Raw genomic sequence first — 15,701 nt, forward strand, 5'->3', positions numbered from 1 at the left:
GAGAAGCCTGGTGGGCTGCAGTCCATGGGGTCGCACAGAGTTGGACACAACTGAAGCAACTTAGCAGCAGCAGCATATATATATATATAATAGTTTGGTCTATGTCTATCTCCCCTCACTAGACAGTAAGAACTCTGGGACCAAGCACTTTGTTTTGTCCACTGCTCTGTCTCGCATGGCTAAAATATTGTCTGGCATTTAGAAGATGCTCAATAAATACATATTAAATGAATGGACCTACTCAAGAGGCAGGTACAATTATTATTATCTTTTTTTGTAGCTAGAAGTTGTCACTGCTCTAAAGTTACATAACCAACAATTGAGGGAGCTGGGCTTCTAGGTCAGGTCACTTTGGCTCCAAAATCCAAGTTCTGAACAATTATACTACATAGTCTCAGAGTCTGGGAGGTCAAATATTTGATAGACTATTATCTATCAAATAGATAATCATACAACCATGTCGGTAAAGTGACTAAATATGAGAATACAAATCAATTCACTCCTTTAGGAGAAAAATCTGTCAACAATCCCAAAATCTGAAACTAACAATCCCTCTTCTAATCAAATAATCAATCATGAGAAAAAAAATGTTATCTGGGACTTTCCTGGTGGTCCGGTGGCTAAGACTCCACATTTCCAGTGCAAGCGGCCTGGGTTCAATCCCTGGTCAGGGAATTAGATCCCATTTGCCACAACTAAGAGTTTGCACACTGCAACTGAAGATCCCACATGCCATGAGGAAGATCAAAGACCCCACGTACTGCAACTAAGATTGCTGCTGCTGCTGCTAAGTCACTTCAGTCATGTCCGACTCTGTGTGACCCCATAGACGGCAGCCCATCAGGCTTCCCCGTCCCTGGGATTCTCCAGGCAAGAACACTGGAATGGGTTGCCATTTCCTTCTCCAATGCATGAAAGTGAAAAGGGAAAGTGAAGTCGCTCAGTCGTGTCCGACTCTTAGCGACCCCATGGACTGCAGCCTACCAGGCTCCTCCGTCAAAGGGATTTTCCAGGCAAGAGTACTGGAGTGGGGTGCCATTGCCTTCTCCTGCAACTAAGACTGGGCACAGCCAAATAAATAAATGAATGAATATTTTTAAAGATATAAAATAAAAATAAAGTTTAAAAAAGTGTTATCTTATACAAGGATGTTTATCATGGAATGGTTTCTAACAGAAAGATGTGGAAACAATGAAAAAGTCCCCACAAGGGAGTGACTGATGTGCAGGAGAAGTGATGTGGAGACAGGAAGTTATAGAAGATCAAACTGGATGTGACTGATTTTTCTCAAAGGCAATATCATTTCCTTAGAGTCTGGGGACATGGAGAAAGGGTCAAGTGAGAGGAGTCTTGAGTACGATGCTTTGGAAAAGCCATTGTGGGAAATGAGAGTGAAGGTAACCCAGAAGAAATTAAAAGATTGAGAGGTGATGGAGATAGCCAAGCTGCGGTGAAGACCATGAAAGTGAGGACAACCTGCAGAGCTGTGTGGTTTATGTGATAGGGTTCTGGCGCCACCATAAGAAAGAGGGTAGAGATCCAGACAGGGCTAGGGTAGTGGTGAGCATGTTTGAGGAAATACCAAGTGCTGGGAGCGAGTGATTCAAATGACCTCTCATGTGGTCCTGGCTGGGAAGCTAAGAAGAAAGGCCAGGAAAGGGCTGCAGAGATTATGCAGAGATGAGGCACTAAAGGACACTATAGTATCATCCTAGAGGATGGGATGATCATGTGTATGATAGTAGAAGTCAAGCAATTCCAGGTATCAACATCTAGGAATGTATCCTGTAAATAACTGAAGAGAAGCCTCTAGAATAGGAAGATCTGGAAATTGGAAGGAGTACGTTTAGTCATTGACATGGGCATTGAAAGCTCTAGGGATAATGACTGGAGCCTCAATAGATACAAGGTAGTTAGCCAAGTGCCAAGTTGTTGAAAACACATGGAGTTAATGATACTTTGTGCCAGTTATTTTGGATATATCGTCTCATTTTACGTTCCTATTAATCAGTTGTAGAGGTAAGGACAGACAGATGAAATGACTAGACTTGGAAAGTTCAAGGTCAGTGTCAAAGTCTTGAGTTGTTCATTTGATTATCAGGGAATCTAAATAGAGAATATAGATTTATCAGGGAAGGGTCTGATTTTGAACTTCTTGAGTTAGTTATGAGATGTAGAGATGTAGGGCTAGGCTCAACAAAAAGACTGGGGTTGAGGAATTCCTTGGTGGTCCAGAGGTTAAGAATCTGCCTGCCAATGCAGGAAACAAAGATTAGATCCCTGGTCTGCGAAGATTCCACATGCTGTGAGGCAACAGAGCCTGTATGCCACGGCTACTAAACCTGTGCTCTAGAGCCCACACCCTAGAATCTGTGCTCTGCAACAAGAGAAGCCATGGCAATGAGAAGCCTATGCACCTCGACTAGTGAGTAATCCCCACTTGCAGCAACTAGAGAAAGCCCTTACACAGCAACGAAAGACCTAGTGCAACAAAAAAATTTATCTTTTAAAAACTCTATTAAAAAATTGGGGTTGAAGATATGGATTTCTATGTTAAAAGCATTGAGTTGATAACTGAGAATAGAATGGAATGGAACAGAATGGAAAAGGGGAAAGAGTTTTGGTGTGTGCTCACATTTAGAAGGTGGGAAACAAGAGGAGGCAACAATTTTTAAAATGTAGGTAGCATATTGTAACAATTGGCCATGAATTCTTTGCAGCTCCTCCCTTCAAGAGGTGAGGCTTATTTCTCTACCCTTTGATTTATTTTGGCGAGTAACTGTGTGGCAAAGTGATGCTGTACAAGTTCTAAACCTAGGCCCAAGAGACCTTACAGCTTCTTCTCTCTCACTGGGAACCCTTCTAGTAGTATGTAAGGAAACCTGAGTTAGCCTGCGTGAAGGAGAGAGGCCCCAGATGGACTAGTCTTAACAGCTGAGGCACCAAACATGTGAGCCAGTATAGCCAAAAAAAGCTGAGTTTGGCCCAGACCACAAAAACTACCCAACTGCAAAGCCCAAACTGCTGATTCACAAAATCTTGAGCTAACTCAAACAGTTATTATTCTAAGCCATTAAGTTTAGGAGTGATATGTTACACAGCAATGGATAACTGATACATAAATGGCCTCAGAAGCCAAGGGGAGGGAATTCCCTGGTGGTCCAGTAAGGTTAGGGCTCAGCACTTCCCCAGTTGTGGACCCAGGTTTAATCCCTGGTCAGGGAACTAAGATACAGCAAGCTGCATGGACATGGTAAAAAAAAAAAAAATCCAAAACAAAACCAAACAAACAAAAAAGAAGAAGCAAAGGGGAAAATAGCTTATATGAATAGGTTACACACAGCACAGAGGTCAACTTCAATGGGAATGTGATGGAGAGTACCTTCCCAGGTTCAAAGATGTGGTGGGGACAGAGGCTAGAACAGGGTTGGAAAGTGAGGGTTAAACTGTTAGCAGTGGTTTTCTCCTAGGAGTTGGGGGTGGGGGGCTACAGAATCACTGAACTTCACTTTTAATATCTATGCACTATCTGCGTTTGTTGATTGTGTAATCTTTTTAACAGCTTTTTTGAGGACTGCATAACTTTTTTGAATAATTCAATTCTTATGTTTTGAAAACTAAGTAGTAACTAGAAAATGGAAATGGGTGGTATACATCAGTGGTTTCAGCTGTACCAGAATCATCTGGGAAGGTTTACCAAAGTATTGATTCCAAGGGCCCATACTTGGACGTTCAGATTCAGTTTCTTTGGAAAAGGGCCTGGGAACCTGTTTTTCTTCACACAGCTCCCCAGGTGTCAAGGTTGTCAGAGTGAGAAGAAAAGAGTTCTGAGGATAGAATTCCTGGAAATATCTTAATGTGGGGGGCTTATAAAGGAGAATAATGATTTTCAAATAGTTTCTGTGGAAAACCAGGGATCCCAAGAGACATTTACAATACAAGCGTGCTCAGTCGCTTCATTCATGTCCAACTCATTGCGACCAGGGATTGAACCTGCATCTGTCTCCTGCACTGGCAGGCGGGTTCTTTACCACTAGCGCCACCTGGGAAGCCCACAGGAGACGTTTACAATATTTATTAATAAAACAGCAATGAAAGTTGCTTAGTCGTGTCCGACTCTTGGCGACTCCATGGGATGTACACCAACAGGCTCCTCTGTCCATGGGATTCTCCAGGCAAGAATACTGGAGTGGGTTGCCATCTCCTTCTCCAGGGGATCTTCCTGACCCACAGATCAAACCTGGGTCTCCTATACTGCAGGCAGATTCTTTACCATTTGAGCTACAGGGGGTTCCCAGCAATAGGTTCCACTTTTTACTATGTACCAGGCAGAATGCTAAGGCCTTTATATTTATTAATCCATCTAGTGTATGATATTTTTCCATTTTACAGATGAAGGAACAAGTTCAGAGAGGAAAAATAATGTGTTTAAGCTTAGCTAGGTGGAGTCAGAATTTGAATTCTGTGTAATTCTAGAGACTTGCTGCTTTTGTTTGTTTGTTTATGCAGGGGGAAAAAAAGTTTAGTTACTATATAGAATTAATTTAATTTAAATACTTCCTCCCATATATGTATTAGACCTTTGGTATAATGCTACTCCCTGGAGAAGGAAATGGCAACCCACTCCAGTATTCTTGCCTGGAGAATCCCATGGACAGAGGAGCTTGGTGGGCTACAGTCCGTGGGTTACAAAGAGTCAGACACGACTGAGCGACCTCACTTTCACTTTCACATAATGCTACTGTGTATTTCTTTCTTTCTTTTTTTACCCCAAATCAAACGGATAATCTTATTAATTTCTTATACAACAGACAGTAACATCAACTTTTTTTTTTTAACACAAATCTCAGGTCATTTGAGAGGCCAAATAGATCCGAGGAAGAAAGACAATAATTAAACAGTTGAATTAATCAATAGGCACTACAACACCACCTAAAACCTACTACCGTGGTGGTAGTGGGCTAAGGAAGATTAAGCTACAAATAATCTCATGTTAATGTTACAGATTATATAGCAGGAGTTTGAGCTTGCTTTCCAGAAGACTATGGTACAATCACATGGCACCAAGGGATATTTGGCCGGGGAAAGAAGTTCAGGCCAAATGGAAAGGAAAAGGGACAAAAGAGAATCCAAGTGACAGAATCCCAGCAAAGGGTGATGGATCATGCTTTTTCGTGCACATGCATTTTATTTCTCTGAGAATCTAGACAGTGAGCTTAATTCGGGGAAGGAAGTAATGTACTTTTTTATATCCTTATCTCCAGAGCCCTTAGTTTGCACTCAATACATGTTTGTTGATTAAGTGAATGAACGTGTGGTTTGGGATCTGAAAGTTTTGCTATTTTAAGGTTAATATTTCAATCATTTTAGAGTTCCTCTCTATAGACAACACTGCTTTTCAAAAGAGCAAGTTCACTGGAATTGTGAGGCAGACTGCAGGCTGATTACTAGGGCTGTGCAATGAAGGGCGGATGAGGAAACGGCATCAAACCGATCCTTTTCAAAGGAGGCAATGAAAGCCAAGAGAGAGGCGACCCAGGTGCGCCTGTCCTGCGGAGGGAGACAAGACAGGTTTGAAGGGGTTTACAGGCTGAACGGAGGGGACCAGTAAAGAGGGAAAGATGAAGATGGATGGGGTCGGTGGGAGGTGAGACCCAGGAGGGAGGGAAGGAGGGGTGCCAGGGGAATTAGCCTGAGGCAGGAGGGACACAAGTTCCTCTGAATCTTTGAACACAGGGCTGTCAGAGATGCAGGAAGGTTTTAAGCAGAAGAGTGAGGAGGAAGGCAGGAAGCAAGACTTCAGGGAGATGAGAGCAGCCTGGCTACTGAAGTTTCTCTTCCAGGCCTCACCATAAGGGCCACTGCTGCTGCTGCTGCTAAGTCGCTTCAGTCGTGTCCGACTCTGTGCGACCCCATAGACGGCAGCCCATCAGGCTCCACCGTCCCTGGGATTTTCCAGGCAGGAGTACTGGAGTGGGGTGCCATTGCCTTCTCCGATAAGGGGCACGTATCAAAGCAATTAACTTCAGCTTTCTGGAGAATGACAACGGGTTATGAACTTTAACAAAAGCAACATAAAAAATCCATTTACCATCATCATGACTTCATTAAAAAGAGGGGTGGCATTTAACACATCAAAAAAGGTACAAAGAACCAAATCTCAGAATAAATCTACTCTGCTTTATGACCGACTCATTCCGTTGCTTATTTTTCTCATTTCTTCAGAAGGATGGCTGATCCTTCCTCCCGGACGAGTGCGTGGGGAGCGCGGCTTCAAACCGCCCACGCCGGCAGCCGCTTTGCATCCCCACGGGGAGGATACTGAGCCTGGCAACCCGGCGGGCGCGGGTGCCTCTCCTGGGGCCCCAACAGCCGGCCTCGGGCTGCCACCTCTATCCGCCCAGTAGGCAGCGACTAGCGGGTCCCCGACAGTGACCCGGGGCACTCCGCCCTGGGCTAGCCCTGTCCACGCCGAGGCCCTGCGGGGCGCAGACCCAGGCGGCGACTGCAGTGCCAAGGGGGGCGCGGCCCGTACTCGAGGGGCACCCCTTCTCTCCCCACGCATCGCGGGCCCGCCCCGACCCGCAGTCCCTGGAAGCTCTTTTGCGCTGTTTCAGCGCGGATTGCCCCCCGCGGGGCAGCCGGGTGGGGTGGGGGAGGGGTGGGAGGTGAGTGCCAACTCGCGGGTCCCACTGCCCCGGTGCCCTCCTCCGACAGTTCTGCCCCGCAGGTGTGAGGACACTCTCGCTTGGCTCCGGGTTCGGATATCCGAGGCTCTCCGTTCAACCGTCCCGGATACTCAAGCGTTCGAGTGCACCCTGATTGCGGGGTTGGGGGGGCGGTGGTCTGGACGATCACACCCGCTCTCACCCCGCGAGGGCCGGCTTCTCCCGCAAAAGTGCGAGCTTCGAAGAGCGCCCACTCAGGGCCGCCCGGAGGGTCCTTGCGATGCCCATCCTCCAGGCGCCCGCCCTACCTGTCGTAGCTCCAGCGGCTGTAGGACAGGGTCCGGTGGCTGCTGACTCCCTCCATCTCCGCCTCCCGACTCTGCTTCGGACTACGCTGGCGGCGGTGGCGGCGGCGGCGCCGTGGGGATCCGAGCTCGCCTGCTTGCTGCGGGCCGGGCCAGGGCGCGGGTGGAGGACTGTACCATTCGCCCCCCCTCCGGGGGGGTGACCCCCCCCCCTCCGGCTCTGCCAATGGAGGGGACGCGCGGGCTGCGGGGACCCGGGCCCGCAGGGGCCCCCTCCCCCGCGCTCGAGTCCCGCGGGGGCGCGGCTGCTGCAGCCAGAGCTGCTTATTTATTTATTTCCGAGGTGTGCTCTACGTCGCCATAGCAACCGTTCCATCTTTTCCGGAGTCACAAGGGCACCGCTGTTTTCAAACCTTCCCGGGACAGGGACTACTTAGAGGTTTTCCCTTCTTCTGCGGGCGTAGGAGGCCCGGACGAACACCCGATAACACAGACCACCCTGGACAGATAGCTCCTCCATCGCCCTCCTTCTGCGTGGGATCTTTATCCATTAAACCTGTCACGGTCTATTGCCTCCCTTCTCAGGAAAGGGAATACCTATCTCGGAATTTCAAAGATTCCCGCCGTGTCCCCGCTCCCATGCCTTCAGCAGGGAAAACCTTTAATCACTAGAGTGCCCCCTCTCCTAAAACTGTCGCAACTCAGCCTCCTCCTTACCCGAGAGAAAATCCACTTCTTCCTCCCTCTAAACCCAGCCAGATTCCCTTGGCATATTGTGTCCCCCTTGGGTTCTGAAGACCAAGTTCTGTAAACACTCCTACTTCAGGGCCATCGCTTTCTGCTTATTTTCCTTTATGCTTTCCCTCCATTACCACTCAAACTCCTTTGGAAAAAAAACCCCAGGTATATTGGCTTAACTTCGTCTACACCTGGCTGAGGGTGGCCCAAGGACGAGTGTCTATGGGCGAGGAGCCCGTTGGGTGGGGCGGGCTGGGTGCAGAGAGCCGACCCCGCAGTGGTTCTGCCCCGCCCCTCCTTCCATTCCCTTCCCCCACCCCGGGCTCCTGGCTTGGGGATTTACAGGTATAATCTTCTTGAAGAGGTCGTGGAAGCCTAAGAAGGCCCTTCCAGTGCCCCAGCTGTGGGGAAGTTGCGCTAACAGGCTGAGGCAGGGTCCGGGTGGAGGTGTCAAGGTTCCCTAGAGGTGGAGTGCGCCGCCGTAGGGCCCAGCCTACACTAATCCAAGGATCAGGGTCAACTCCCTTGAAACTAGCCTTGCCTGTTAACCTCCTGGATCACAGGGCTTGCCACTAGCAGCTCACCTGTTGCATCCAGCTCACAAACGTATTTTCATTTGTCCTGAGCAGGTTTTTCTTTTTTTCCCCCAGTAACTAAGCAGACAACACTGGAGAAGGAAATGGCAACCCACTCCAGTATTCTTGCCTGGAGAATCCCAAGGACACAGGGTCACAAAGAGTCAGACTGAAACGCCTTAGTACACATATATCAAGGTTTTATTTTCATTCCAAAGAGCCAGGTGTTGACCATCACATCACTGGGGGCACTTCCTTAATAAATCACTTGTGCTTCAGAGTCTGGTTCTGGAGAACCCAGCCTTAGAAAGGGACTATGTTGGCAATTTATTGAGTGACAGGGGGGTTGGGAGGTAGGATTTATTATATGAGACCAGAGAATGCACTATCTTATCTCTTCTAGCTCTAAATGTGGACTAAAGCAAGAAAGGCATCTTTAGCAGGTTCAAGCTGAGGTCCCAGCTGCCGAGTCTTGGGTTCAATTACTCAAAACTCCCAACAGCGCCAGAGGCTTCTATGTTAGATGAGGACACTGAGTGGAGTCTGTGGAAAGTTCCAGTAGGAGATCTTTTAGGTCTGAGAGCTAAGCCATGCCTTCAGCAACACAGAATTACTCATTTGAAAAAGCAGCTCATGATGTACTATGGGGCCCGGGTAGCCTGTAAAGACTAGAAAATGGGATATCAAGACACCATGACCAGAAACGCCCATCGTAGTCCCGGTTAGCAGTCAAGTTGGCCCAGTCATTAGCGTGGTGATTATGTTCACTAGTCTTAAATGGACGATTCATTGCATGATGACAGTGGTAGTTTTGGGTCAGGTTCAGAGAGTGCAAGGACGCTGCATGAAAGGAAAGGTGGTTTAGACTCGATGTCATACCCCTATTGCACCAACCTACTCTCTCAGCTCACATTCACACCTGTGGGGGTGTTTCTGACTGTCATAGCTATAGGACAAAAATTTGAGCCCCGGCCTATGGATGAGCTGGCTTCATATGATGTGCAAAATAAAAATGAATTGTAGCAATATCACACACCCACTCAGGAGGAGTGCTAAATGTGAGTGGTGAGGGAAATCCTTCTCGTGGGCAGTACACTTGGCCATCGGCTTTGCAGGTAGGGAGGCACAGCCTGAGGGGAGAATAATACATGGACTTCTGGGCAGTGGGGAGTAACTCAACTGGGTGGTCAGCGGCCTGGATGAAGCAAGACTGGAATCCTGGAGAAGAAAGTCTGGGGGAAAGGCGTGTGGATGGACTAACAGGAGCAGCTTCAGACTGGGCAGATTTTTGAATCTCAGTGTTCATCAGAAAGCATCTGTTGCAGAGGAGGGGCCCTCAACAACCAGGTGTTCAGAATGATGTGTCTGGTGGGTATCAGTTTCTATCCTCAACTAAGAGTTTGGGCCCACGAACGGAGTGGGAAGGTGACAGAGATGGAAGCTTGGCATACGCCCAGACAGGGCTTCCTCTCAGCGAGGCAGATTTGTGTACTGCTACTGCTGAATGCTCATTGCAGAGGCTGGATCCTCACTATGCTGTCGTTCCTTGAGACTGCCCCAACACCAGGGAAGTTGATTGCATCAGACTCCCTCCACCCTGCAGAGGGCAGCAGGGTGTCATTACTGGAACTGAAAGCTTTTCTGAATATGGACTCATCTTCCCTGCTGTAGTCTTTTCTCCAGTGATTTATAGAATGTCTTACTATCAACCCAGGATCCTGTAGAGTGAAATCTCAGTTGAAGGGTGTGTTTTATGGTGAAGGATTGTGACAATGGTTCTGTACAACAATGGGTCTTACCATATTCTTCATTACCTGAAAGCCAAGGGTGGAAAGTGGGAATGCCCTTTCAAAGACTTCACCTAGGAGCCAGCTTTGGGATGATAACCGTGGATGAGGTCACTCACTGTCTTCCAGGATGTAGTACATGTATTAAGCTATTGGCTGATAAACAGCGCTGCGTCCCTGGTAGTTAGAACACACAGGGCCAAGCAGTCAAGGGGTGAAGTAGAATTGACCCCTTTCATCATCACCCTGGGGACTTCCTTGCAGGAACTACATTCCCCATTTCTGTGACTGGTTCTGGTCCTTGAGGGGACGTCTTTCACTGGTTAACATGGAAAGTTCTCCATTTGGGGCTCTCTGTGCCAGTGGACCATCAGGTAAAAGAGAATTGCTATATTTGAGGGCGTGACCACCCCTGACTGTCCAGAAGAGAGAGGTAAGGATAGTCTGTCTGATGAGGTCAAGGAGGGGTCATCTGACACCTGGTGCTGGAGGGGCTCTTGGTGCTTTCAGGCCTGGTGATGGCAGCAACTAGGCAACCACAGCCAGCACCACCCGATGACGGCAAAGCCGAAGGCTCACACCCTCAGGACTAGCAATCGGACCACCTTTTGTGGGGAAAGAGATGATAAATATTAATAGTGGCTTAGGAGCAGCCACAGCAGGGGAACTACACTTATTATACTTTATTCTACTGACTCTCCTGCTGAAAGTTTTTCTTTTTAAACGTAGAGCTTGCAGCTGACCACTGCCTTTAAAAGTCCCTGGCAGTCCAGTGGTTAAGACTCCATGCTTCCAATATAGGGGGAATGGCTTTGATCCCTGGTCAGGGAACTAAGATCCCATGTGCTGTGTAGCACAGCCAAAAGAAACAAAAAACAAAAAAAGTCAACGACAGAGTGGACTGACTTATTGTGGGTCATGAGCAGATCTGAGCAGTGTAAAGGGTGTATCTTTGCAGACACTTTTGGTTCCCTGTGCCATAGCCCATAATCTCCCTGACTTCAGCACAGCTATGGTGGACAGCTCTTTGCACAGTGCTTGCATCCCACTTCAAGCTCTCCTGATTAGCTGGAAAAGTATGCTTAGTCCACCTGTGCAAGCAGCCTGCAAGTATGAGGAAGTTAATCTCCTAAGAAATTCTTCAACCAATGGGAGAACTGGTTAAATGTCCCAGCCTTCAAGTCTTTCTGCAGGATAATTCTCAGTGAGATGGAAATGACCAGCTTAATACCATAGATTGTATTTCTTCCCCTGCTTGTCTCCATTCACTTGTTTCTTGGAGGATATTATTGGTTGATTGTGCCCTCCTCTTCCCCAAAGATATGTTGAGATCCTAAGCCCTGGTATCTGCAAATGTGACCTTATTTGGCAACAGAACCTTTGAAGATGTCATCAAATTAAGATGCGGTCAGTAAGGTGAGACCTAATCCAGTATGACTGGTGTCCTTACAAGAGGGATATATGGACACAGGCCACAAGGAGAATGCCATATGACAACAGAGGCAGAGACTGAAGTGCTGCAGCTGCAAACCAAGGGACAGCTGGGCCTACCAGAAGCTGGAAAAGGCGAGGACGGAACCTCTTCCCGAGGCTGCAGAGGGAGCATAACCCTATAAACCCCCTTGACTTCAGACTTCCAGCCTCCAGAACTGCGAGAGTAAGACAGCAAGTTTGTGGTACTTTTAAAATGACAACTCTCAGGACTCTAAAACAGATTGCCTTCCCCATCAGGCACCTTCCACCCAAGTCCTTGCCACAGATATTACTTTCAGAGGACTCAAACTAAGTAGGTCCCTTTTCCAGCTGCATTTTAGGTCAAAATTTGGGGTTTCTCAGCTACCCCTTACCTCGATCCATCTCTCACACCCCCATCAGCTGAGTGGTCTTATCTGGGACAGTTTGGATGTGACCCTGCCTCGTACCATCTTCTTCCAACCTCCTGAGTTTGGAGAGGGTCCCTCACCCACCTGCCCCAAACTCTAGTAACATACTGACAGGCTGGGCTCTTTCACAGGATGCCCAGGACTACTCATGAGCTTTGGTACCACTCTTTACCCTGGATGGAAAGCCCTAGAAACCTCATTTTGATAGTCAGGGCCTGGACGAGAGTTCCTCCTGAAAAGTGGAAGCTGTAAGATTTTTGTATAAAAGGTCTTGTAGATTACAATCTGATGGGAATGAACGTGGGCCCTAGGAGATTTATGCAGAGAAGCATCTCTAGGAGCTTTGTTCACCTATTTTGTACCAAGCTAGCCTCTCCAACGTAGAAGGTGCTTTTTCTTTACCAGGCCTTTGGAAAACCTACTCAGAAAACTGTAAACTGGCAACCAAAAGACTTCAGTTGGTGCCAGGGCACCCTCTGGTGGCCATGACTCAAAGCCTCAGCCTTACAGCAGTGTTCCTCATGGGACTAAGTGGTCCGTCATCACGGACAGAGAGACTGTTACAAAACTGATGGTCATCATCACGAGACAGAAACATCAACACAGGACTAGCAGCCTGAATGAGGCAGAAGATAGATCAAGATGGACCAGACCACCATGGAACAAACGGACCTAATCATAGGCTAGATCAGCACCAAATGCAACTGTTTTCCCTTCTGTGAGACATCACTGGGGAAAAGGGGGTCAAAGCAGGATTTTATTAGCCCTCTAAGAGTTTGAATGGACTCCTAGACATTAGTGAGTGTAAAAGCAACTCAGTTCCAGCAGCTGGGCCCTGTTTGAACATTCCTGGCAATGCTGACCATGGCTAGTATGTGGGAGAAATGCTGATTTCACCAGATAAGACTGATGTCGCAGCCACAGCAGGGCTTGCTGGAGCACAGCCTGGCCATTGCTAGAAGTTCTGTGGATGCTGGAAGGTGAAATGGTCTTTCTGCCTAGAACGGGCTGAGCAGAGCCAAACAAGATGCGACCCCCTGCTGAAGCCTTGCCTCAGACTCCCTGCCTTAGGAGGTGGGGGGGACTCAGTAGATCTGTTCAATCGTTCTTGGCCAGAGCAAGAATCCAGTAAGACCCTATGCCTGCTTCCCTCATAGGTCCACCAGTGATTATGGGCCATGTTCTTCACAGGATCCAGAACTTTCTGGTCCTTGCCAGAGACCTCTTTGTAAAGGCCTCCCAGTACTTCCCTGGCCCAGCTTTTCCCAGGGACAAAGCTCTAAAGTCATTCCCTCTCTAGGGACTCCAGCAGAGCCCAAGGCCTTGCTTATAGCCAAGCAGCCCACAGGCTCAATTGAGAAGGCAGGCTGGAGTCAGGAACAGGGAACCATGTGCAGATTTCCATGTCCCTCCCATGCTCTCCAAACCTACTTTTTTTTTCAAAAGGACTCTGGTTTGGGCTGACGGAGGAGAGGTTTATGGTGATTATGGACCCATAGAGGGCAGAGGCTGGGGTCATATGGTCTCTGGTCCCCTCAGCCTCTCCCTCTCTCCACAGTGGAGAGAGGGCAAGTGGAAGCTGTGATTTATTCTCACAAAGGTCTCTTCCCCTTGCAAAGGCTGGGCAGTACTGTGTGGACTTCCTCGGTGACAATGTGTGTCACAGAGTAGGGGACACCGATTACCCCAAAGAAATGTAAAGCCAGATATTCATATCTGCACACAGTTGTTCACCAAGGAATGTTAGCACAAGATTGGAAATAACCCACATGTCAAACATTAAAAAACTATTTAGTCTGTCCACATTTCATAAAATTTAGTTGAAATTTCAAAAAATCGACTCCTGATTCAAAGAACTTGAGATTCTGGGAGGATCTGAGGAAGCAGGTGTCCCCAGAGAGGACAGGTAACAGAAACTGTTGTGGCTTTTATGGCAACTCTATTTTTACCTCTAGGCTGCTACATCCTTGGAAATACAACTCCCTATACACAGACCATTATAAAACTGAGGAATATTTTGATCTTTATCCCACTTTCTTCAAAGCACTTCCTCTTCTGTGCCCAGTCAATTCCTAGTGTTTTTCAAGACTGAAGTCCCTCTGTAGCTTTCAGGCAGATTTAAGCCTGCCCTCTACTGTGTCTTTCCAAGACTTATTCCTATCTTTTTATAGCAATTAATCCATTTTGTCCTATTTATTTTTGTCTCTCCACTTGAAGACTGAAACTCAGGCCAGGGGGTAGAGAACATGGTTCACCTACTTCTGTATCCCCAGCTTCTGATACTGTCTAGCACACATAAACATCACTAAATACCGATACTTGTAGGGTAAGTTAAACAAATGACCTACCTGGTGTGCTCCCTCCCTCTGGCCCTTCTCCAAAGTATCCCAATGCCCCTGATGAACAATGTCCAGTGTGTCTCGAGGTAATTATCTTACAAGCCATCCACTCATTTATTCATGTCACAAACATTTACTGAGAACACACATTTTCTGGTATCTAACAGCCAACAGAACAGTTTGGCCCTCACAGAGCTTATGTTCTAACAGAGGGTAAACAGACAAGTCCAAAATGGTGAGACAGATGCTAAGTAGGAGACAGTTGTGGGACCATGGCATGGGAGCACTTTCCAAGAGGAGGCAGCATCTAGACTAACCTAGAGCAGCAGTACTAAGCCAGCCAGAGGTGTTGTATTCCAGGCAGAGGGCAGAGCAAAGGGAGTCCAGCCTGTGACTTCATGGACGAAGCCGAAGAGCCAGGCAAGGCCATGCTGAGCCTACAGACTGTGGCAGAAGCGTGACTTCACCCTGGCAGTAGACACCTATCAACTTCATCAGCAGTTTGTCCTGGTTGGATTTATAAGAGCAGTGTGTCTGCTTTGAGAATGGATGGAAGAGGGGGAACAGGTCAGCTGTCTCCCTCTACTCCACACTACCACATCAAACACTTCTATGACCAGAAGTGCAGCTGATTTCCTCACATCAAGCGATGCCCAGACACCAGGTGAGTGTTCTCCAACCTAACTCAATTCTGACATCAACTGCCTAGTCAGCACCAGATCCTAAGGCTAAAGTTTCAGTCCCACAAGACCGCCTCCCCTCCATATCCCCCTTCCACCTCCATTTCAGATACCAATCACAAGTCCAGGTTGACACCAGAGCTTCTTGTCCACTGGCTATGAACTGGAGGTTCCCACAACTGCCTCCTCAGATCCAATCAACTTGCTGGAGCAGCTCACAGAACTCAGGAAGTCTACCTACTATTACTGCTTTGTTACAAGACATTAAAGGATGTGACTCAATGGCAGATGAAGAGGCACAGGGTGAAGTCTGGAGGGTCTAGAGCAGAGGTCCCTGTCCCTGTGAACTTTATGTGCCCTGTCTTCCTGGTATGTGTCTTGTTGGTGAACATGTGCCTGTTCACCAATCCAGCTCTCCAAACTTTGGGCTTTCAATGGAGGACTCATCACATAGGCACAAGTGATTAAATCAGTGGTCATTGATTGAGTGATCCAAACTTCAGCCCCTCTCCCCTCCCTGAGCTGAATGTTCTAAGCTCCAATCACATGGTTGATTTACCTGGCAACCAGCCCCCATCCTGTGGTGATCCAGCTGCTATACAAACATCGCTCCATTAGCATAAACTTAGGTGCAGTTGAATGAAGTTGGTTAGGGATAAGACTCTCTCTTTATAGGTCTTATTACTTAGGAAATTCCAAAGGGTTTAAGAACTGCATGCCAGGAAT

Source organism: Bubalus kerabau, chromosome 15 (assembly GCF_029407905.1).
Source record: "Bubalus kerabau isolate K-KA32 ecotype Philippines breed swamp buffalo chromosome 15, PCC_UOA_SB_1v2, whole genome shotgun sequence".
NCBI lineage: Eukaryota > Metazoa > Chordata > Mammalia > Artiodactyla > Bovidae > Bubalus > Bubalus kerabau.